The sequence below is a fragment of the Camelus bactrianus genome, chromosome 16 (assembly GCF_048773025.1).
Source record: "Camelus bactrianus isolate YW-2024 breed Bactrian camel chromosome 16, ASM4877302v1, whole genome shotgun sequence".
NCBI classification, from domain to species: Eukaryota; Metazoa; Chordata; class Mammalia; order Artiodactyla; family Camelidae; genus Camelus; species Camelus bactrianus.
In genome coordinates this window covers 18,082,927-18,105,880 of record NC_133554.1, presented here as the reverse complement: position 1 = coordinate 18,105,880, position 22,954 = coordinate 18,082,927, and the positions used below count along the sequence as shown (strand labels likewise).

At 43.8% G+C, this 22,954-nt stretch overlaps 1 long non-coding RNA gene across 1 annotated transcript in view; it reads right to left on the bottom strand.

Moving 5' to 3' along the window:
* LOC123615666 (uncharacterized) overlaps positions 1-19,736 on the bottom strand; it is a 33,319-nt gene extending 13,583 nt beyond the window's left edge. The window contains exons 1-2 of the long non-coding RNA XR_012499476.1: positions 19,615-19,736; positions 13,978-14,052 (exon numbers count right to left, since the gene is read on the bottom strand). This is a non-coding gene — a long non-coding RNA (uncharacterized LOC123615666). The remainder of the gene's footprint in view (positions 1-13,977; positions 14,053-19,614) is intronic.
* Between the last annotated feature and the right edge of the window lie 3,218 nt (positions 19,737-22,954).

Here is a 22,954-nt window from a genome sequence, read left to right as displayed (position 1 = left end):
GTGGAATCTCATTTCTGGACCTGGTTGAACAGCTGTTTCTGTGTTCTTTCTAATTTCAGTAAGGCAAGGTTCCAAAAAAAAAAAAAAAAAAAAAAAAAGAGAGAGAGCTTGGTTTGCATTCCTAAGTTAGTCACTGAATTGCATAGTTTGTACAACAGAGAAAAGCTCTGGGACATAGAAGAAGTCACTTCCCCAACTTTGGGCTCAGCTTCTCCAAGCATATATGAAGCATCTGGACCCCAGGATTTCCAATGTTGTTTCCATCCTGTTCATCATATGATTGGATGAGAAGGAAGTATTTTGATTTCTTTGTTGGGCCTTATTAGTAAAAACTGCACTTACTGCTCTCAAAAACTCTTTCCCAGCCCTGCAAGTGGCCATTAAACCCTGCCTGCACCAGGTATTCAGAACAGATCACGAAGGTGCATTTCTTGAGAACAAGGTGATTCAGATCTCCCATCTTTGAACATCTGCCCATGTTTATTTCATTGTACAATTTTTTTCTTACTTTTTTTCCCCAAGAGTGGGGGAAAAGGAAAGGAAGAAGAATTGTTCATAGTGGGAGCCAGCATTTCTAAGGACAATATTTTGTCATTGCTACTCAGTGTCCCATCCCAGGAACGCATGGTCTAGCCCAGGGGTTCTTAACCAGGGATGCGCATCAAAATCATCTGTGACATTTTTTCGGTACACATGCCTGTGACTCCACTTCTTAATATTTTGAACCAGTGATTTTGGAGAAGGGCCTGAATTTGTGGAAAGATCTACAGGTATGCTGCCACACATGACCAGTTCTGAACTGCTGGCTTGATCCAAACCCTTTCCTCTTTCCCATTAAACCATCCCCAGGTCCTTTAGACCCGTGATGCTAAAACACTGTGTATTACAAGTATACTTCACATTAACGGAAATGTATCTGCAATCAAAAGGGACAATTCTTTTTTTTCCAGAGTTACGTATTAGGAGTTTTCATTGGTTGAAAGAAAAAAATCTAAGTAATGAATAAAATTTTACCCAAAATGGCAAAATGCCATTCTAAATGCAGTTAGCGTTTCTAAAACTAGAAATAATGTTTTCCTACGGAGCTCATGTACTCTAAACAACAACAGAAGGGCATTTGCAGTAGATGGAGAGCAATATTTGGTATCAGTGTTCCTTTGTTAAATCACTCAGGCATATTCTGGAATTACAGCACTGAAATAACAAGAGGATTGAACTCGTCAACCCTCCTGGAGGGTTTATGTAAGGAAATCGTATTTGCTTGCTGAACTGTAAATTAAACAGGCTCTAGCCTTCCACTCCTTCAGACTTGCATCTCTGTAGCTGCATGTGGAATGTGTTCTCATTGGCTCCAGTAAAGAGCATCCAAGGAGAGAAAAGGAGGAACCATTACTCAAGACAGAGGAAAACAAAGAACTTCCTGCTTCCCCCAGAAGTCCAGCAGTGGAATAAGCAGATATTTTGGAGTCAAACAGAACTGGTCCGAACCCCAGCTCCCACCACCCCGTGCCACGACTAGTCTATGTATGTAACTCCTTGCTCCTTCACCTGTGGCATTCAGTAGTCTTAGCTGCACAATGGGGAGTCACGCTCATGTGACAGGGTGGCTGTAAGGCTCAGAGTAAAGAGGCTGTATGCAAAGTGCTTGGCACCCAGTAGGCACCCTCAGCCGGTTCCTGGCATCATCATGATTATTTTCTCAGAAAGAAAATTGGTGCAAATAAGCAAGGATATACTTTCTCTCATAATTTCCTCTTAAAGAGAGGAATTCAAAAGGAATGAAAATAAATTTTGAAAGCTCTGATTCGCTTGTTGGTAACCAGGGATGCCAACTCTGAAGTGGCTGCTTCTCTACAGATGAAGCACAAAATGTGTACAAATACTAAGGTATATGTGACATTCTCAAGGGAATGAGAAAAAAAAAAAAAAAAAACCCTTACACTTCCTTTGAGCTGTGCGTTAGCTGTGAGTTGATAGCTCTGCTTGAAATCTAGTGAAAACTCAAACTCCCTGGAGTTTTGGCACAATCTTTTTCAATATGAGGGAAGTGGATTCAAATAGGATATGCAGTATTTACAAGATTTCAGATTCTTATAGAACCTAAGATTAGTAAGTACAAAGCAGGTGGCTGTATATGGTATCTTAGTTGTTAAGAGAGAAAGGGAGAAGAAAATTGAGCCCTTAAAAAAATTAACCTGTTAAAGTCCTGAATTTGCTTGGCGCAAATTCTTTTAGCAGCCCAAGTGTCCAGGGAAGTGGAAGCAGAAAGGAAGGAACAGGTGTGATGTTAATATCAGACACGTAAAACCAAGGAGAAGTAGAGCTACCACAAAGTATAACTATCGTAAATCTTTTTGCACCAAATAACATAACACAAAAATGTAAAATGTAACTGATGTGGTTGAAGTAACCTAGATAAACACCCTGTAACTAGAGAGTACATATTCTTTTTTTCAAATGTTGAAACATTTATAAAAGTAACTGCATATTGGGACTCAAACACTTGATAAATTATCAGATATGAACATAGTATTAGCAGTGGTTAACGCGAAATGTCGGGTTCAGAGTGACATTTACTTTTTTGTATTCTTTCATATTGTTTGAATACTTTATAACCAACATTTTTAGAAGAAAAAATAAGCTCCTTTTCACTTAAAAATAATACCCAGTAACTACTGGATACTCACTGTGTTGCAGGTATAGGTATTAAGCATGTCTCCTAACACTTCATTTCATCCTCAAAACAGCCCCTGAAGTAGTACGGCAAAGATTGATGGTGTCTCCCTTTCCCATACATGCCTTTTCTCCACTTCTTGTATAACAGTAGAAGTTTTAGGTAGATACGTACCATGCATCTAGAGACTAGATTTCCCAGCCTCCCTTGTTGCTGAGTGACCAACTAATTGGATGTGAGTGGAAGTCATGAGTGTGACCTCTCGTCCTCCTCCCTCTTTTAACCTTTCCTGCTGCTGGAATACAGACCCATTGGATGTGGTGGTGAGCCGTATTCAACCAGTCCAAGGAGGGCCACCCTGTAGGGAATGGGGACTAACAGGAGAGAGAAATCCTGGGTTCCTAATACCATGGAGCCCAGATCAGCCTTGGACTCTTCGCAGTCAGACTGCAGTGAAAGGAAGAAACAAATTTCTGTCTTGTTTAAACCACTGTTAATTTGGCATCTGTTAAAGATGCCAAATCCATATTCTGTTATGATTTTACACTGTCTAGCTTTTGAGAATTGTAACTTTTACATTGTTTTATAACCACAATGATTTAAAAATTCACTTTATGTTTGGTATATTTCAGTGTTCACCAATAATCTTTATATGCCTCAACATCACTCCTGTCATAAATACTTCATTCTAATCATGCTCAGTGGCTCTGATGATACCTTTTCAATCCAAAAGGGATATGAGTGATATATTCCCAGAATTCTTCATATTTGAATGATAATTTTTTTAAATTGAAGTATAGTTGATTTACAATACTGTTTTAGTTTCAGGGGTACAGCATGGTGACTCAGTATTTTTGCAGATTATACTCCATTAAAGGTTATTACAAGATAATGGGTATAATTCCCTGTGCTATACAGTAAATCCTTGTTGCCTATTTTATATGTAGTAGTTTGTATCTGTTAATCCCAAATCCCTAATTTGTCCCTCCCCCTTCCCGCTCGCCTTTGGTAACCCCAAGTTTCTTTTCTATGTCAGAGTCTGTTTCTGTTTTGTATATACATTATTTGTATTATTTTTTAGATTCCACATATATATAATATCATATAGTATTTGTCTTCCTCTGTCTGGCTTATTTTGCTAAGCATAATATTCCCTAGGCCCATCCACATTGCTGCAAATGGCAGTATTTCATTTCTTTTTTATGGCTAAGTTTTATATATATACGTACACACACACAGACACACACAGACACACAGACACACAGACACACAGACACACACACACTCACACACACACACACACACACCACATCTTCATAATCCAATTGTCTGTTAATGGACACTTAGGTTGCATCCATGTGTTGGCTGTTATAAATAGTGCTGCTATGAAAATTGGAGTGCATGTATCTTTTCAAATCCGTGTTTTCATTTTTTTTCCTGGATATATACCCAGGAGTGGAATTGCTGGGTCATATGGTAGTTCTATTTTTAGTTTTTAAAGGAACCTCCATGCTGTTTTTCATAGTGGCTGCACCAATTTATATATCTATCAAGAGTGTACAAGTTTTCCCTTTTCTTCACATCCTCTCCAACTTTTATTATTTGTAGACGTTTTTGGTGATAGCCATTCTGACAGGTGTGAGGTGCTATCTCACTGTGGTTTTGATGCACAGTTCTCTAATAATTAGTGATATTGAGCATCTTTTCGTGTTCCTGTTAGCCATCTGTATGTCTTCTTCGGAAAAATGACTTTTCAAGTCTTCTGCTTATTTTTTGATGATTGGTTTGTTTTGGTTTTTTTTGACATTGAGTTGTATGAGCTATTTGTGTATTTGGATAGTAACCCCTTGTGAGTGGTGTAGGTTGTCTTTTCATTTTGCTAATGGTTTCTTTTGCTGTGCAAAATTTTTAAGTTTAATTAGGTCCCATTTGTTTATTTTTGCTTTTATTTCTTTTGCCTTGGGAGACTGATCCAAGATAATATTGCTGCAATTTATGTCCAAAAATGTTTTGACTATGTTCTCTTTTAGGAGTTTAATGGTTTCATGTCTTACATTTAGGTCTTTAAGCCATTTTGAGATTAGAGATTGTTTTTGTATATGTTTTTACCTGTGGTTGTCTGACTTTCCCAGCACCACATGTGGAAAATATTGTCTTTTCTCCACTGTATATTCTTGCCTCCTTTGTTATGGATTACTTGACCATAGGTACATGGGTTTATTTCTGGGCTCTCAATTCTGCTCCATTGATCTTTGTGTCTGTTTTTGTGCCACTGCCACACTGTTTTGATTACTGTGGTTTTACTGGATAGTCGAAAGTCTGGGAGGGTTATACTTCCAACTTTGTTCTGTTTTCTCAGTATTGCTTTGGCAATTCTAAGTCTTTGGGTGATTCCATATAAATTTTAGGATTATTTGTTCTAGTTCTGTGAAAAATGTCCTGAGTATTTTGACAGGAATCACATTAGTTTTGTAGATTGCTTTGGGTATAATAGCCATTTAATAATATTGATTCTTCCAATCCAAGAGCCTGGATATGTGTCCATTTCTTTTAATCACCTTCAGTTTCCTTCATCAGTGTTTTATAGTTTTCTGTGTATAGGTCTTTCACCTCCTTGGTTAATTTTATTCCAGTGGGGAGGTTTTATTTGTTTGTTTGTTTGTTTTTTGCTTGCTTGTTTTGATGGAATTTTAAATTAGATTTTTTTTTTTTACTTTCTCTTTCTGATATTTCATTATCAGTATTTAGAAAAATGCAACAGAATTCTATATAGTAATCTTGCTATCCTGCAACCTTGCTGAATTCATTTATTAGTTCTAATAGTTTTGGGGTGGAGAATGACAATTTGATTGTTTTAGAATTCTTGAGTCACTTCCCTTCCCTCTTCGATCTCTAGAGATGGCTTATTTTTTTTCTATTTGTTATTTTTTTTGTTATCTGTTGGGCTGAGGGAAGGTTTGTGATCAGCCTGAGTATTTCTTCTTTTAAAGTAACCTTACTCTTCTGTGAGGGTACTTGTAGAACTTTAGAGTAACAGCTTCACAAAGATTATGTGATAGCATTGATCAATATTTAATTATTTAAAAAACACTACAAATCCTTCAACGTGTAGCTCTTTGGTTTTATTATTCCATTTTCTTATTATATCATTTAACTTTTCTTTTTATTCTGATATCTTCAGGTACACCAGCTATCTATCTTAACTTACCCATTCAACAAATACTAAATAAATGTTGGCTACCACTCGTATTACTATGTGTTGGGCACTGCTCTAGATGTTAACAGCAGAGCCACGAAGAGGATGGATGCAGTTTCCACTCCATGGAGCATATTTTTTACTGGGAGGAGGCAGGAAATAAGTAAACAAACAGAAAACGAAACAAGATCCTTTCAGATGGAGATACGTTTTAGGAAGAAAAACCAGGATGATGTGACAGCATGACTGCCACGAAGCAGTGGTCCAAGGAAAACTTCAGTGTTTGAGCTGCACCCTTTATGACGTGACGAAGCCATTCATCCTAACATCCTCAGTGCCTCTTTCTTGGTCTCACTTCACATCCAACCCTTCAGAAAATCCCGCTGAGGGCTTTTGAAAGCAGACTTCAAAATATACCCCAAGTCAGATCACTTCTCACCATTTCAGCTACTACTACCCTAGACCAAGCTACCTCTGTTTCTCAGCTGGTCTCTCTGCTTCTCTGCTTATGCATCTGCATGTACCTTCCTCTCACACCCATAACGACTCCTGAACAATCAGTCAGATTGTGCCACTGCCTTGCACATACCCTATGCTGACTCTCACAGAAAGGTTTATTTCTAACCAGAAAGCATTCAAGCATTTATTTCTTCTTTCTCTACCAATAGAACCACCCAGTTTTAGCTAGGCACATTTCTCAACTTCCCTTGCAGCCAATTTTGGCTACGTGACCAAATTCTGGCCAATAGGCTACAAGCAGAATTGTTGTGAACTATTTCTAGATTGTGCTCTTTAAAAGAAAAGAGTTGTCTTTTCCTTCTCCTTCCCCCTGGTTCTGTTGGCTGGCATGGGGACCACGTGGTGGACCTCCTTCCACTATGTAGAAGATAGTAAACTATGGGGGATGGTGGAATAATCAGAACAAATATGGTTCCTGATACTGTAGCGGCCCCCACTTCAGACTGTTACATGAAAGAGAAACTTCTATATTATTGAAACCATTGTTACGGAGGGCTGTGAGCAGAAATGATGTGTGGTACTGCTGATCACCTTACCTTTCCCTGACTTTGCTGTCTGGGATACAAACACCATGACAGCAGAGGAAGCAGCCATCTTGGATTCAGAAATGAAAGCACTGTCTCGAGGATGCACGGACACCTGCTGATCCTGGGCTGCCTACCTATGGAGAGTTATGTGACAGAGAGAGAAACTTCTAACCATTGGAACTGCTATACATTTGGGACCTCTTTGTTGTGGCATCTAACTGGTATATTTCCTTTCATACCTAAACCTGAAGTGGAGTATGCCTATTTCATAGGGAAGCTAACACCTAACCCAGTGTTTGGAAAAAAGTATGTACTAAAAATACATCAGTGCCCTGCCCCACCCGCCCTTTTCACTCAGCATATCATCTTAATGCCTGGAAGCCCTGAGGTCAATGTGATTAAGTTTTAATGGGAAACTAAATACCAATAATTAACGAACATATGTATGTACATATATGAATTAACTGTTGTGCTGTGCACCAGAAATTAACACAACATTGTAAACTAACTATACTTCAATTTAAAAAAAAAATACTGATAATTAAGAAAGGTTGTTCTTAAGGAGGGAACATCACTACATATGTTTGCCAAGAGATGTCTTGCTATATTTTTGACGTTAAAAAAAGGTTCCAATTCTTTGGGAAAGTGAGGCATTATTGACTCCATTACTTGTAACTGTCAGAGATAGCTCTTCCTCCAACCTGAGCTTTCTGTTTTCTCAGAAACCTGAGTTTTCTCACTCTTTTGAGTGCCTGAAGGGATGAATTCATTAGACGTTCAGTGGCAGAAGCCTGATGTGTGAGCACCGTGTTGTGGTACAAGCTCTTTTCTTACACATTTAAGGCCTGTGAATGTCAACCCACTGCCAGGGCATTAATTATACTGGACAACAGTCAGAGCCACGATTAGGAAATAAATCTGTGCAACAGGGAAGAGAGACCTGATCTTGCTCAGCCCCCACGAGCTGCTGCCGACCAACAGAGTTTCTACTAACTACCAAGAATGAGATCGTTGCTTTACACACAGTGTTTCCTTCATTCCTCACAAGAGCCCCCCAAAGTAATCATTATGACCCCCGTTTTATTGATGAGGAAACTGAGGCTTAAGAGTCTCGGCTGTTGGTCCACAGATGCTGAAGGAGGAAGTTAGGAAGCCAGCTTCTCTTGCGTTTGTTAAAAACCCCTGCTCCTCCTATCCCCTCGCCCTGCCCCCCACCCCAGGCTTCTGACATCGTGATGAAAAGGCATGAGCTCTGGATGGGGCCGAGGAACCGGGTTCTTCTGAGCCGGGGAACCCGGGACTCAGGGTCCTCATCTGGAAACGGAGGGGTGCTGGGGTCGAGCTGGATGGTCTGCAAAATTCGCACTCGTACTCTCGCGGGAAGGAGGCTGTACCAGACTCTCGCGGGAAGGAGGATGTAGAACCCGCAGCTGGTGCAGGAGCAACCCCAGGTGCTTCCCAGGCTGCACACCGGGCGGCGTCTCTCCTCCCAGCCCTTCCGGCCACACCCCTCGGGCCGCGCCCCCGCTTCCCCATATGACCCAACAAAGCCCCAGATTCACAGCTTCACTCACTAGGTTTGTGCTGAGCAGCAGCTCGGAGCCTGACCGTGCGCCCAGGTCACACTGATCCGTGAGAGACATACTATCTCTGGCCTCGGAGAACTTACACTTTAGGAGGGGCACAGGCCATACTCAAATTAACAAAACAGTTACACATTTTTAAAAGTATTTAGAAAGAAACAAATAAGACTTTGAGAAAAAGAGTAGCTCGACTTTAGAGAGGGCAGCTGCGGGGGTCCAGACCTGGGAAGGTGAAGTTTTGACTGAGCAGTCCAGGCTGAGAAGGAAGTAGGGTTCTGGAAAGTGGCAGGAAAGAGCTCCAGGCAGCCGGAATAGCCTGTGCAAAGGCCCTGAGGCTGGAAAGAACTTAACAAGTTTGAGGAATTGAGGTTTGAATAAGTGAGGCTGGGAATATTATCAGGGGCTAGAGTCTGCAGGGCAGGGCTGAGAGCTGTGTAAGGAACTTAGATACTAGCTGAAATGCAGCAGAAAGCCAGAGAAGGGTTTTAAATAATTGGGAAGAAAAGTGATCCAACACTCCCACCTTTTTTTTTTTTTTAATTATTTTATCTTGGGGAGGGTGGTGGTGCGGAGGGAGGTAGAGGAGGTACCTGGTGGGGAGAGAGGTAGAGGAGGTACCGGGGATTGAACCGAGGACCTCGTGCGTGCTGAGCACGTGTTCTAGATCTTGAGCTATACCCTCCCCTCAACATTCCCACCTTTTTAAATTCTTGTGCCTTTTGGGGGTAAATTTTATTGAAGTACAAGGTAAGTTCAGACAAGTCCACATATTGTAAGTGCTCAGCTCAATTAAATTTTAACAATGCGAAGATCTCTAACCAGCCCCCAGATCAAGAAACAAAACATTACGCAAGCCCAGAATCTCCCCTCATGTCCCATTCCATTCACTTATCCACCCTTTTCTCCTACTGAAGCTGGCCCCTCATGGCTTATGAGTGGTGAGGATCCAATTTTCAGAAATTTATGAACTGGTTGTTAAACATAGCTACTATCGAAAAAATTGTATGTAAACTTCTAATTAAATAAAGTATATCAAAAGCCAAGGTAAGAAATCCTAAAAAATGCAAATTAATGTAAAGTGACAGAAAGCAGATCAGTGTAGCCTAGAGATAGGGGAGGGCAGGGCAGGAAGAGGGAGGGGATGCAAGGGGCACCAGGAAATTTTGGGGGTGGTGGACGTGTTTATTATCTTGATTGTAGTGATGGTTTTGTGGGTGTATACAGATATCAGAACTTAGGGGGGGTGTAGCTCAGTGGTAGAGCACATGCTTAGCAGGCATGAGGTTCTGGGTTCAATACCCAGTACCTCCACATAAATAAACAGATAAATAGATAGATGAATAAATACATAAATCTAATTACCCCCCTGCCAAAAATTTAAAAGAAAAAGAAAAAAGTCAGTGCTCCTCAAATCACAATCAAATAAATAAATCAAGATGAATCAAACTATCTACCTTGATTTAAAAAAACAACTTAGATTGTGTACTTAATCATATGTAGTTTGCCGTAGGTCAATTATACTTCAGTAGAACTGTCAAAAAGAAAAAGAAAGTTGCTTGGAACATAGCTCAGAAAACATTTACTGATACACTGAATAAATATGGACAGACTAGGAGGATCTGAGACCTGTGGAAATCAAGAGGGTAGTTGGACATTTGAAGTTATTTTAATTCTGTATCTCAGAGGACATTTATTAGCTGTTGGGGCTTTCAAATTTGCATGTGAATGAGGTGATGAACAGATTATTTGGCACTTACAGGGAATGGTAATAAATATTAGAAATTCACCACTTCCAAAGCATTCTCTACATTTTGTTATGATTTATGCTCTTGAGAGTATTTACATCTATCTGTCTAGTGGAAATCCCGCATAACATTGTGCTACGGCACAGCTTTTCCCAACTCCATGTTAAGTGACATCACGTTAGCAGTTTGAAATTGGTCAAGATAGGAGTATTTGCACCAGGGAAATCAGCATGACTTTGTTTTCCTGAGAGCCAAGTGTTAAATATTTATCAGTCCCCTACCCATCCCTCCCAGAGTGATGGCTACATTACTGGATTCTAGATCCACAGAAACTTTAGCCATGGTGCATACTCTTGGTTCTTAACTTTTTGGTTCCATTCATACTGTATTTGTGAGACTCATCCATGTCATTACATAGAGTGGATTCGCTGCGGGAAGAATGAAAAGCAGGGGTATTGGGATGGGAGAGGTAGACACCAGTGAGTGAACAGGTGTTTTTTGGCCAGATTTTGCCAAAGCAGAGGCAGAGCTTCAGGGTGGACTCCCATGTGACTGGCCCTGATCCCAACGTCAAGGACGTCACAGCTTCTGGAAAGCTTCTAGGACCCAGATCTACTGTGGAGTAGAAGGGATTGAAGGCTGTATAAAAGGTAAAATGTGTTTTGTCTAAAAAGGGGGCACCAGCCAAAGGATTTGTAACTGATAGTTGGAGGCTTAGGTGTACAGGAAATGAACACAAGGTAAAAGAGACGGGGCCCTTGTAGACAAGACAGATTGCAACCATGAAATTAAGACACCCATAATTTTGCTGAAAAAGCAGATATTATTGTGGAGCCTTGGTTTCAGACTTCTTTGGTTTGAAACAGGTGGGGGAATGTGACTAACACACAGGAAGAGAAAGAGGAGGAATCTTATCTCGATGGTAAAAACCAAGCTGATAAGGGGGGAGAAAACCAGGATAAGGATTATAGGGAGGAAGGCTTGACCCCTCCCCCCAAGTTTAATCTACAAAACCCTGAATGAGTTGAAAGAAGAGGAAATGCTTCCATTCGTTGGTGTGTTTGTTCTTGGATTCATGCATTTAATGTCTACGTTTCCAGCAGTAGGCTCAGCACATTTGGTGAAGAGGCAGTGTCTGAGCCTAGAACTTTGCTTTTAGAGCCAAAATCTTATTTTGGTGGCTGGAAAAGGAAAGACCAAGCATTCAAGAGAGAGAGGAAGAAAGAGAAGAGGGGAGAGGGGAGGGGGAAGGGAGGGGAGGGAGCCACGTGGAGCAGAGGAAGGAAGCCAGTCCTTCTGCTTTTCCTTGCCCTCCCTCTCTTCCATCATAACAACGCGGGAAGGAAGATGTGCTCTGCCCAGGGTAGGGAGCATTTTCGCTTTTATTTCTTATTTTTCAGCTTACTATCCTAGTAGAAAACTGTCTAGAGATCGTGAAAACTAGTGTAAAGGTAAGCTCTCAAACTGATCCAGGACCAAGGGCAGCGTTTTTACAGTATAACCCCAGAACCCCATAAATCAGAATAACCCTCTCCAGGGGGCTGAATTTGGTCCCACCAAGAAGCTAAGTCCAAGTCCTAACCCTCAGGACCAGTGAATGTGGCCTTCTTTGGAAATAGCATCGTTACAGACAAAATTAAGTTAAGGATCTCCAGATGAAATCCTCCTGTACTTAGGTTGGGTTCTAAATCCAATGGCTGGTATCCTTATAAGAGAGAGAAGAGGGATGTTGGACACGCATCAGAGGCAAAGGCCATGTGGCGGAGAAGGTGGAGACAGAAGTGATGCCATCACAAGCCACGGAATGCCTGGAGCCCTCAGAAGCTGGAAGAGATGAGGAAGGATTCTCCCACAGTGCCTTTGGAGGGACCCTGGTTCTGACACCTTCCATTTTGGCCTCCAGAACTGTGAGACAAAAATTCCTTTTGCTTTCAGACACCAAGCTTGTGGGAATTTGTTAGGGTAGCCCAAGGGAACTGCGAACCATGACACAAAGGCAGCTACTTCGACCTCACCGCAGACCACTGAAGAAAGGAATAGTAATAAATGCAGAAATCTCTGATTTGCCTGTTGGTAACCAGGGATGCCAGTGCTGAAGTGGCTGCTTCTCTATGGATGAAGCACAAAATGTGTACAAATACTAAGGTATATCTGATGTTCTCAGGGGAATGAAAAGAAGCCCTTATGCTTCCTTTGAGCTGCGCGTCAGCTGTGAGTTGATAGCTCCACTTGAAATCTAGTGAAAACCCAAGCTCTGTGGAGTTTTGGCATAATCTTTTTCAATACAAGGGAAGCGGATTCAAATAGGATATGCAGTATTTACAAGATCTCAGATTCTTATAGAACCTAAGTTTAGTAAGTACAAAGCAGGTAGCTATAAACAGTACCTTAGTTGTTAAGAGGGAAGGGGAGAAGAAATTGAGCCCTTAAAAAAAATTAACCCCAGACTGCTGAACAAGAACCCCCAGCAGCAGGTCCAGGGACCTGCATTCTAACCAGCGCCTCTAAACGTTGGTCTATAAAACTTGACAGCTGCTGGTGAAGAACAACGGAGCGTGGCTTCTGTCTTTTGGGACTGAAATGACCTAATATTGTAAGATTTTTTTTTTTAATGAGAGAGGAACTCCCATAGGCTGCCTGCCATTTTCTTAGCTGAGAACCCAGGGCTATGAGGCAGAGGTAGGAGATACCCAGATTACTAATCATTGGAGACTTGAAATTACTTAAGCACTGACTGTGGAGGAACTGGGGCCACAAGCTGGAGACCTGGTGGCCGGTCTCACTGGACAGGAAACCCTTCTGATGCCGTGTGCGCAGAGACTAGTGAGGAAGGCGTGCTGAACAGTCAAGGGTTGGTCTCAGCGGGTGAGCAGTAACCAAGTCAGAGAGGTAGTGGAGAGTCTGGGAAGCACTGATAACAAACACGACTGACACTCAGACTTGGATCAGAGCTGACGGGTAGAGGTGGAAGGACCAGCCACCGAACTCTGTAAATGAGTTCATTTTTCATGGTTTCAAAAGTGGGCAAGTAGGAATAGCTGAAATGTGAGAATTAGGGGAAAAAGTGCTGGGCAAACTGATCAGTACGTTCGGATGACCCCGGCAGAGGACTCTAAATGTTGGTGTTGCCCCCATGAAATCTGTATATTTATGCCTTCACAGTTACTGAGCATCTCCTATGTGGTGGGTACCGTGCCAGGTATGGTGATGGATACTAAGAGGAAGGGACCACACCCTTGCAGAGAAGAGGGGGAGATGGACATGTAAGCAAGCGTTTCAGGACCACAAAACAGGACTAGCTCTTTCCGGGGGCGTCAGGAAGGCTTCAGCCAGGAGTGACAGCTGAGGTGAACCCTGAAGGTCGAGACAGGCGTTCATCAGATGAGGAAAGGAGGTGAGCAGGAGGTGTGAAAGCATGACAACGTGTTTATTGAGCTTACGCTTCGTGTCAGGCTCTAGTCTAAGTTCTGCATGTGTTATGGATGCATTTGCTTCTTGCCTGTGAGGTTGGTACAAGTGCTGTTGGGCAAACTAAAGCACCAGGAAGCTAAGAGCTTTGTCCCCAAATCATCCAACTGACAGACAGTGGAACCCAGATGTGAGCTCCAAGGTCTTGTTCCAGAGCTGTCCCCGACTAAGCACTGCATGCTGCCCCCTGCTGGTGGGGTTGGGGTACAGGTGAAGGGCAGGATATGGGGCAGGAACCAGAATGAATCTGGAGGTGGGTACTCACCTGGGATGGGGCGTCTTCTGCACGATAAGAAGCTTGGGTTTCATTCTTCGGGGAGCATAGATGCACTGACGGCTCCTAAGTAAAGCAAAACAAAACCCAGTTGGACTTTTGACAGCTAACTTTGGTGGAGGACTATTTTGGGGTGGGAGTGAAAAGGGAACGTGCACAGACAGGAGCGAATAAGGAGGTTCCCCTTTAAGGAAGAGCTGAAGCAAGTCTTAACCAAGGCAGTGGCACTGAGGAGAGAAAGGAGAAGGTACCTCTGGAAGACAGACAGAATCTGCCTTTGATTTTAAATACTGCATTTAGTTCTCAAAAAGTCCAACTGGGGGATGAGGCAGAAAGAAGGCTCAGCTCTGTAGCTTCTAACTTGGTGACTGGGCAAAGTGGTGCCAGTGAGGGAGGGAAATACAAAAAGGGGAGAACTGGTTTACTTAGGAGCAGAAGGAAAGAGCAGTGTAACTCAGACTATTGGGCAAAGAGAACCCCGTTCTCAGGTATCTGGAACTTAGGGAGGATGGTGGCATCTAAGCTTACTTGCTTGATTTAGAAAATTATGCTAGCCAGGCCACATTTATATTTTCTAGTTTCTTTATATTATGAGGGTTTGACATCTTTAAAAACCTTTCTGGCTGGAGGGTAGACTGCCCCTCTTGAGGCTAGGCAATTCTTAGAGACAGCAGAGGACTCGGCTGGGAGCATGCCTTTGATGTACAAACTCGCCAGCCCAGAGCCCTACGCCCCCTGTCTGGCCCATACATCCCAGGAGGCGATAGTCCTCAGCCTCAGTGAATGACAGAGCCAGGCACCAGGCCACTAGGGGCCACACCCCTATAGCCCGGAGCCCCCTGAAATGATTAAACTAGCCAATTCTAGACTGCTTACCCTTCCCTGCCGTGCTTTCCCTGGGGAAACTCCAGTTAAGGTCATGGCCTCAAATCCCCCCTCACTCCTGCCCCCTCTGCCTCCTGACCAGTGCTGGTGCTTCCCCAGGTGGCCCTGCGTGGGGAGCCAGGCCTCCCATTTCTAGGACCTGCAGGTTTAATGAACTTGTTTTTCTACGCCTCTCCTTGTCTCCTCTTGTAGCCAACACCTGACGGATCACCTAGGAGAAGACAAAACCCAGGCAAATCCACCAACTCTGTTGCCCAAGGAACCTTTCCGTGGCCACGGACTGTGCTGTTAACCTTGAGCGGAGAGATGAAAGAATCTGGTGACCTTATTGCAAACCCATCCCTCCTCATGGTAAAACAGTGCTAGGTAGACACCGGATATAATCCTCATGGGTGGGAGGTATTTTATTAGACTGTCAATTTTAGTTTTGATAAAATGCTTAAAGCTCCAAAGGGTTTAACTTTCATGCGCCCATTATTTGGCATCTAGTTAGCGCTCACGTTGAGTGAAAGTTGAACCCAGCGCTGGGAAACAAGAAGGCTGCTCTCTGACGGAGGAACTGCTGAGAAACAAAACCTGGAGCACGAGGCTGAAGCAACCCAGCACGCTTGTCTATAAACGTGTGGCGAGGAGGCCTGGGAGCCGCCAAAGGCCAGGCGAGGCCCTTTGAGAGCGGAGGGCCGTGTCAGGGAGTGGCGTTCGTGCTCAGATGGGCAAGGGCTTCTCAGCTTCGGCACTACTGACATCCTTGAGCCAGATCATTCCTCGTGGGGCTGTCCTGTGCAGTGTAGGGTTTTAGCAGCATCCCTGGCCCCTGCTCACAGGATGCCGGAAGCAGCCCCACCTCCCACCCTGAGTTGAGAGGAGCAGAAATATCTCCAGACATTGCCCCATGTGCCAAGGGGAGGGGGCAAAATCCTCCCTGTTTGAGAACCACTGAGAGAGACTCAGCTTGGGCTCCAGCTTCTGCTGCTTATTCGCTGGGTGACCTCAGCATGTTATTCAGCCTCTCAGAGGGCCGATATCCTTATGCCTAAAATAAAGAACGCAGTGGGCATCTGTGATTTTTGTCTCTCAAGAGTCCCCTCCTCTTGGGAACTGCTCGTCCTTCCACTCCAGCCATTTGGTCCCAGTTGGGGTGGTCACATTCTTAACCATCTACAGCTCACTGCTGATTAATCCCAGAATGGATGCCCATGACCTAAGCTAGGCCCACGTTGGCCCCGCTCTCTGTTTTTCGTTTTGTTTGTTTTTAAACTAAAAGCAAGAAAGAGTTAATCCCTCTCTGGGGAGGACAGCCAAAGATGTGAAAATCCTGCATGACTGGACGTCACGTAGTACACGGATGAGGCCAGTTTGCAGAGAGAGAGAAACAAGAGTCAATGGAAAGGTGAAGAGAAAGCTTCCCAAACTGGCCACATCTGCCTCAGCCAGTGTGACTTTGGCTTATGACACAACCAAGAATTTTCCCCAATAGAAAAATGTTCGTGCCTGGCTCATAGGGTTGTTTCAAAGACAGACTGTGATGATGCGAAGTTTTTAGCACAGAGCCTGGCCCGGTCGGTGCTTTACAAATAGTAGTTGTCATGGTTCAGATCATCAGTGTCATTCTTCTTCTCGTAAGCTCTGCATTCCAGAAACTGATCAGCCTGTAGTTCCGACTGTGCTAGTCCGTGCCTGTCACCCTGTACCTGGCATGCCTCCCCCATTCCCCACCTCCATAATCTACTCCTATTCTATCTACAAAACCTTCCCAAGGCCCCTCTGTGAAGACTTGCTCAGCCCTTCAGGCAGAGGCAGTCACTTCCCTCTTCACACTCCTTTCTCCTCTCTCAGTTGTACAGATCACACTGACGTAGGTAGCTGCGCAAGTGGCTGTCTCCCCACCTGACTGCAAGGAACCCCGTACTTCTCTCCTGTGCTTTAATCCTCAGCACCCAGCATGGAGCTTGGCCCAGGGGAGCTTTCCATCATGGAGAAGAGGACCTGCGGAAGCAGGAAGGCAGACCTGCAGAAAGCACCTCAAGTCTTAATCAGTCTTAATGTTCCCTGCTCTGTGTGAAGACCAGCCTGGGAGATGTAACGAGTAGGAACAAGGTGAGTCTAGACTGTGTCTGTCAGTATGGGAAGACCTAACCCCACCCTGGGCTTTTTCCACTTTCTCTAGCCCTGGCTCTGAGCCCCTGTGATGGAAATGCCCATGTCCACCTAGGTACTCAGTGGGAAAGAAAGAAGTCCCAGCAAGAATTTTGCGCCCGGCTGGCACTGCCTGGTGTCATCAAGGCCATGCAGCTCACTTGCCATGCTCTGACTCCACGCTCAGCAAGAACGCTCCCATGCACAGGGTCCCTGCAGGGCAGGGAACGTGCTGTCCAGCTGACACAAACTTTTAAGTATTGCTTCAAGTTCAACATACCTGGCATGCCCGGAGCTCCTTTCTAAAGGAGAGCCATGCCAAGTTCATCTGGTTGCACATGGTTTGTGCCACGTGTCTGAGTTAAACCAGCTGCCTTGGCCTCTAGTAACTGAATCGATTATCAATGTCCCTAAAAGACACCCACTTATAGTCTGGCCAGTCGGTCTGGCCAATCACTAATGAGATGGCTCATGTGAAACTCTGCCTGGTTTCAAAACTCCATATAGAATGGTGACGATGGCTCCGGATCAACCTTTGTCTTGGGGTGAAGACACAGTGAACAGAGGGAGGTCAGTCCTACATCCCTGTGTGACGAGAGGCCACATTCCTGTTGTCTCCAGGTCTGCGGGATGCAGTGGTCAGAGGAGTACTTGGTCCATGAGAGCATCGTGCCCTTAGCACAGTTTGGTGGTCTTCCTCTCTGCCTGTTTAGCCTAATAATAAACTCTCATCTCCTCAGGGCACCTGGCCTTCACTTTTCCATGCACCTAAAAGAGCCTAACACGCAGCTTGGAAATTATATTTCAGAGTGTGGTTAATGCTCATTGATTTTGCTAAGCCTGATCGACCCTGGATCCTGAGTGAACTGAAGATTAGACTCCAAGTCATGGCCATTCCTTGCCTCTGTAGCTCAGCCAGCCCTGACTTCAGTTATATTTATTAGACTTGAAAAAATTTTCATGTGCTAATTAACCCACACATTTCTATTCCTCACCCCTTAGTAAGATACAGGAAATGAACATCCCTTCCTTACTCTGGCTGAAGGGCCATTTGGAATCTGCTGTGTGTGATTCTTCTATTGAACTTCAAACTTGCGTGTCTTTTGGAGCCTGGGAGCAGTCAAAGGTGGCTGCCCTGGTGAGAGGAAGGAACAGGTGAGAAGGAAAAAGGACATGTGTGTTTGGATGAAAAGGAGCATCTAATTTCATGGAATAAATAAACAGATATGCAGGCTCACAAGTGGGAACATCTCTGCAAAGGAACAGAGAAACCAGAACATGCAAAAATGCCCCAATTAACAAGCTCTCACATTTGTCTAGTCCTTTAACAATTTACCAAGCACCTCTGCGTGTGTTACCTCATTTAGTCCTCCAGGCAACTCTGGGAGCTGGGAAACAGAGGCTTTAGTTTACATTTTACACAAAAGAGATCGGAGAGGTTATCCAAGGTCACAGGGCAGAGGCAGAATTTGAACCAGTTGGAAGCCCAGTGAGTTTCCTGGATGGATGCCTGTCATTCATTTACTGTGTGGAGGTTAAGATCACAAGCTTCAGAGTCAACCAGAGCTGTTTTCAACTCGCAGTTTCTCTGCATGTTAGCTAGCCATAGAACCATGGCAAGTCACTAATTTCTCTGGGCCTCACTGTCCTCATCTGTAAAATGGGGATAATAATGTCTCGTACCCAGGCTGTTGTTGCAAATAAAAAATGAGATAATACATTAAAAGTATTTAACGCTGCATCAGAACACAGTTAAGCACACAAGAAAAGTGACTTTTCCTCCTTCGTGTTGTTGTTATTATTACTTTAGTAGGAGCAATAATAGGTACCCAGGTACGTCTCACTCCAAGCCCTTGCTTATTCTAATGCACACACTGCATTTTTTTTCCTCTCCCTTGGCCACATATATCTTTTCTTTCCTTCTCTTCAACACAGTTTTTCTTCCCTTTCCTTCCCATCACACATACAGAACGCCTCTGACTTTCAGTAAACACACACATCCCTGGCTTACTACCTTGTATGCCTGTCTGTCTGTCTTAGTCTTTCCCACTCATTCCTTTTCTAGAATTCCCTTTTTCCTACCCCCATGCCTGATTTCCACGTGTACAAATACACCACAGGACCCAGAGCTGGGGTCAGAAAGCCCAGCCGTGGTCCTTAACACACCCGAGTCATCCTTTGGAGAGAGCTTAGCTTCCCAACACGAACTGTATTGTTTTGGGTTTGCATGTCCCTGCATCAAGTGAACAGATCTGAGGATCTCCAGTAGCTAAGCTAATTAAATACAATTTTCGGTTTATGGTGTTTTAGCTGAGTTAGAGGTTTCGAGATGGAGAGGAGGGCAAGTTGGGTTGGGAGTATCCAGCTGACGTCCCATGTGATGCCTTTCACTTTTGAATTAACTCCCTGGATAAAGTGCCGTTTCCTGCAACAAGATAAACAGGTTCATCTAGAGGCCTGGCTCGCTGGCATGCAAAGCCTTTCATAACCACAGCACTTGCCTCCCTCCACCCCAGGCTCCCAGGCCAGGTCGGGGACAGTGGCTGGCATTGTGCGCTCAACACGGTTTCACATCCAGTGGGAACGTGAAACACTGATGCTCCTTACCTTGCAGAGACATCCCTGCAGACCTGCAGGGCCCCGGGCCAGAATGGCGGCCTCACATCTGCTCTCACTGGGTTGCCAAAGACTTCCTGAGCCCACCTCACTCTTCAAACTCCTGAAATGACAGGACAGGTGGGAGCCACTGGCTGGGCAGAAGGCTGATTTCCAAAGCTTCAGCGTAGAGTAGGGCTGTGCTGGCATCTTTTAAGAAGTTGATTCTGAAAAACCTTTCTTCTGTGGTCATCTCTATTTTTAGAACAGTTCTATACCCTGGGAGCCTCGCTATCCTTCCCTCCTTGTAGAGACAACTGAAGAGTTTGTCACTGACTCGTCAAATATTCTTGCAGTATTTATTTATTTGGATTTATGCAACAGTGGTTTAGTTTTGACTGTCTCCCCACCCCCCCGCCAAGCACATGCAGTTTAGGACAGGAGCACTGAAAATATCCATAGTTGTAACCAAAACTATTCAATAGACTTGATCACTTGCTCATATACATAAAAAGCAAGTTGGCCATTACCTCTGCCTCTAGGCTCCTATTTAAGTTAATATGGACAATTTTGTGGAAAGTCTTGCAACAAACCAAATGAGACACTGAAAATGAGCCATACATTTTAGCCGTGAACTTTGATGAACTTTGTTCTGTTGCTTGATATGGATCATAGCCCAGGAAACTTAGAAATAGCATTATTCTGTCCTTGGAAATAAAGCACCCACTTTCCCTTGGAGTCAAATGTTTTGGTCACCCACAAATATGCAGTCAAATAATTTTCAGTCAATGCACCAATGCAATTCAAGGGGGAAATGAAAGTGTTTTCAACAGTTGCTGCTAGAACAGTCAGATATTCCCATGAGAAAAACAAAAACAAAAACAAACCTCAACTCCTATCTCAATGTTGTACACAAAAAAATAATTTGAGATGGCTCATAGACCTAAAAAGGAAAAGTTTAAACTATAAAAGTTTTAGAGAAAAACATCTCCAAGACTTAGGTTCCTTAGTTCACAGAAAGTAATAACCATGAAACAAATTTTTGATAAATTAAACTTCATCAAATTAAAAAACTTTTTCTCAAAGAAAGACAACATTAGGAAAACTAATAGGCAAGCCACAGATTGGAAGAAAACATAACACGGATATTTGTCAAAGGACCTGTATCCAAAATATGTAAAGAACTCCTAAAATTCAATAATAAAAAGGACAACCCTATTTTAAAATGGGCAAGGGACTTGAACAGATACTTTGCAAAAAATGATATACAAATGACTAGTAAGCACATGAAAAAGTGCTCAACATCATTTGTCATCAGGAAAATTCAAATTAAAAGCATGATGAGATATCAATATCCACCCACTTTAATGGCTAAAATACTTAACAACTGACACCACCAAATGTTGGTGAGAACCCAGAGCAACCAGAATTCTCAACAGCTGCTAGAAATGTAGACTAATTCACCTGCTTCAGGAAACTGGCAGTTTCTCATAAAGTAAAACATATCTCTCAGTGCCACCAATTCCACTCCTATCTGTTTACCCAAGAGAAATGAAAACACATTCACAAATTGTCTGTCAGTTTCCTTTCTCCATGCCTTTACCCATGTCATTCCTTTCTGGAATTCCCTTTTTCCACCCCCATCCCCGATTTCCACGTGTACAGATACTAGGCATCCTTAATGTCCTGATTTGAGGAAGCTTGCTGGTTCCTTCTCCTAATCCTCCAAACCTCTTCTGTGGTCTTTTCTGTTTCTCCTAGAATGCTGCATTAGTTACATACATAGGTCTTATCCCCAGCGCGTCTGTAAGCTCCCATCCGACCCGAGCCCTCTGGGTCTGATTTACCTTTGCACCACACTCAGAGCTTTACACAAGTTGTTTTGACCTACTGTTGAATGAATGACTGAGTGGACATATATCCAGCCAATGACATGCTGGACTTATGGTTGGAAGATCTTGGTCCAAGTGCTGGCTCTGCTCAACGATGTTGGATAAATTCTCTGGTCTTATTTGCCTTTATTTGAAGATAAGATAACAGAATAACTGTGGTAGACTTTGAGGACCTCCCCATGAACTATGCACCCAACTCCCATGTTCTTGCATAGTCCCTTCCCACGTTGACTCAAGGCTTGGCCATGTGTCTTGCTTTGATGAGTGGAACGTGAGCAGGGAAAGTCTGGATGAGTACTGCCCATTGGGGCTTATCTTGGATGGCCCTGAGCTGCCTGTGAGGAGTCTGACTACACTGCTGGGGAGAACACTTGGAGAAATCATGTAAAGAGGCCGTGTGAAAACAGAGAAGCCTCTCAGCATCCTAGCTGAGCTTAGTCCAGCTTGCAGAATGACGAGAAATAAAACAATGGTTGTTGTTTTAAGCAAGTAGGTTTTTGAGTGATTTGTTTGGAGATGCCACTATCCATTTTTGCCCCTTTAAGACTATTAAAATGTGCATATATGCCTAAAATTTCTTGAGGGTTAGAATTATGTCTTATTCATCCTTTTCCCTCCAGTCCCAGCAGAGTCCCTGGCATACAGCTGGTGCTCAGTAAATGTACTTGGCATTAGCTAAAAGTCTTGGGAATCTGGCTGAATTCTGAACTATTACAACACTGTCTCAGAACTGTTTCCTTATCTTTTGTCATTTTCCAGTGAGGAGAAATATAGATGTCACTTGATCATCTGCCCTTTTACTAGGAAACTGCAGCTCAAAGAGGGGAAGGCACTGCCAGAAATCATCTTGCACCTGTTTGTGGCTTTCCTGGTCTCCTGGCTTCCAGGTGCTCTCTGGGAGGGGACTCCGGGGAAGTAGAACCTACCAGTACTGCAGTGAATCCCACCCCAGAGACAGCCTTTCCAAAAGCCTTTATGTCTCATTGAAATATGTTTTCTTTAATTTGTGCCCATTCCTCTGTGCAGACCCTTCCCCAGATTGGGCCACACGAATCTTAGCGAGGAGATGTGAGGACAAAGGGGAAGACCCTGAGGTTTTCCCCGGAGCTCATCAGGCCTGGATGCCAGCGCTCCCGTCCAACCCACACCTGGATGCTTACAGCGCTCGCTCTGGGACCACCGCGGGACACACCTGCAGAGCACGAAGCTGCAGCCGCTGCGCGGGCCGTGAACGCCAATATCACTTTAAGGAATACTTTACAAAATTATTTCAATTGCCGTGCAGACCCTGTAACCTGGGAACAGTCGCCTGTCCTTTCCTAGAGCAAATGTTCCTAAAATCTCATTCAGTGGGTGTGTCTCTCTCCTGCCCTCTTTCAACTTCAGGCAAACACATATCCCTATTAATACCCTCTTGAAAGCATGGGAAACAGTTCACAGGGCTCCCGCTGTCTCTCCCC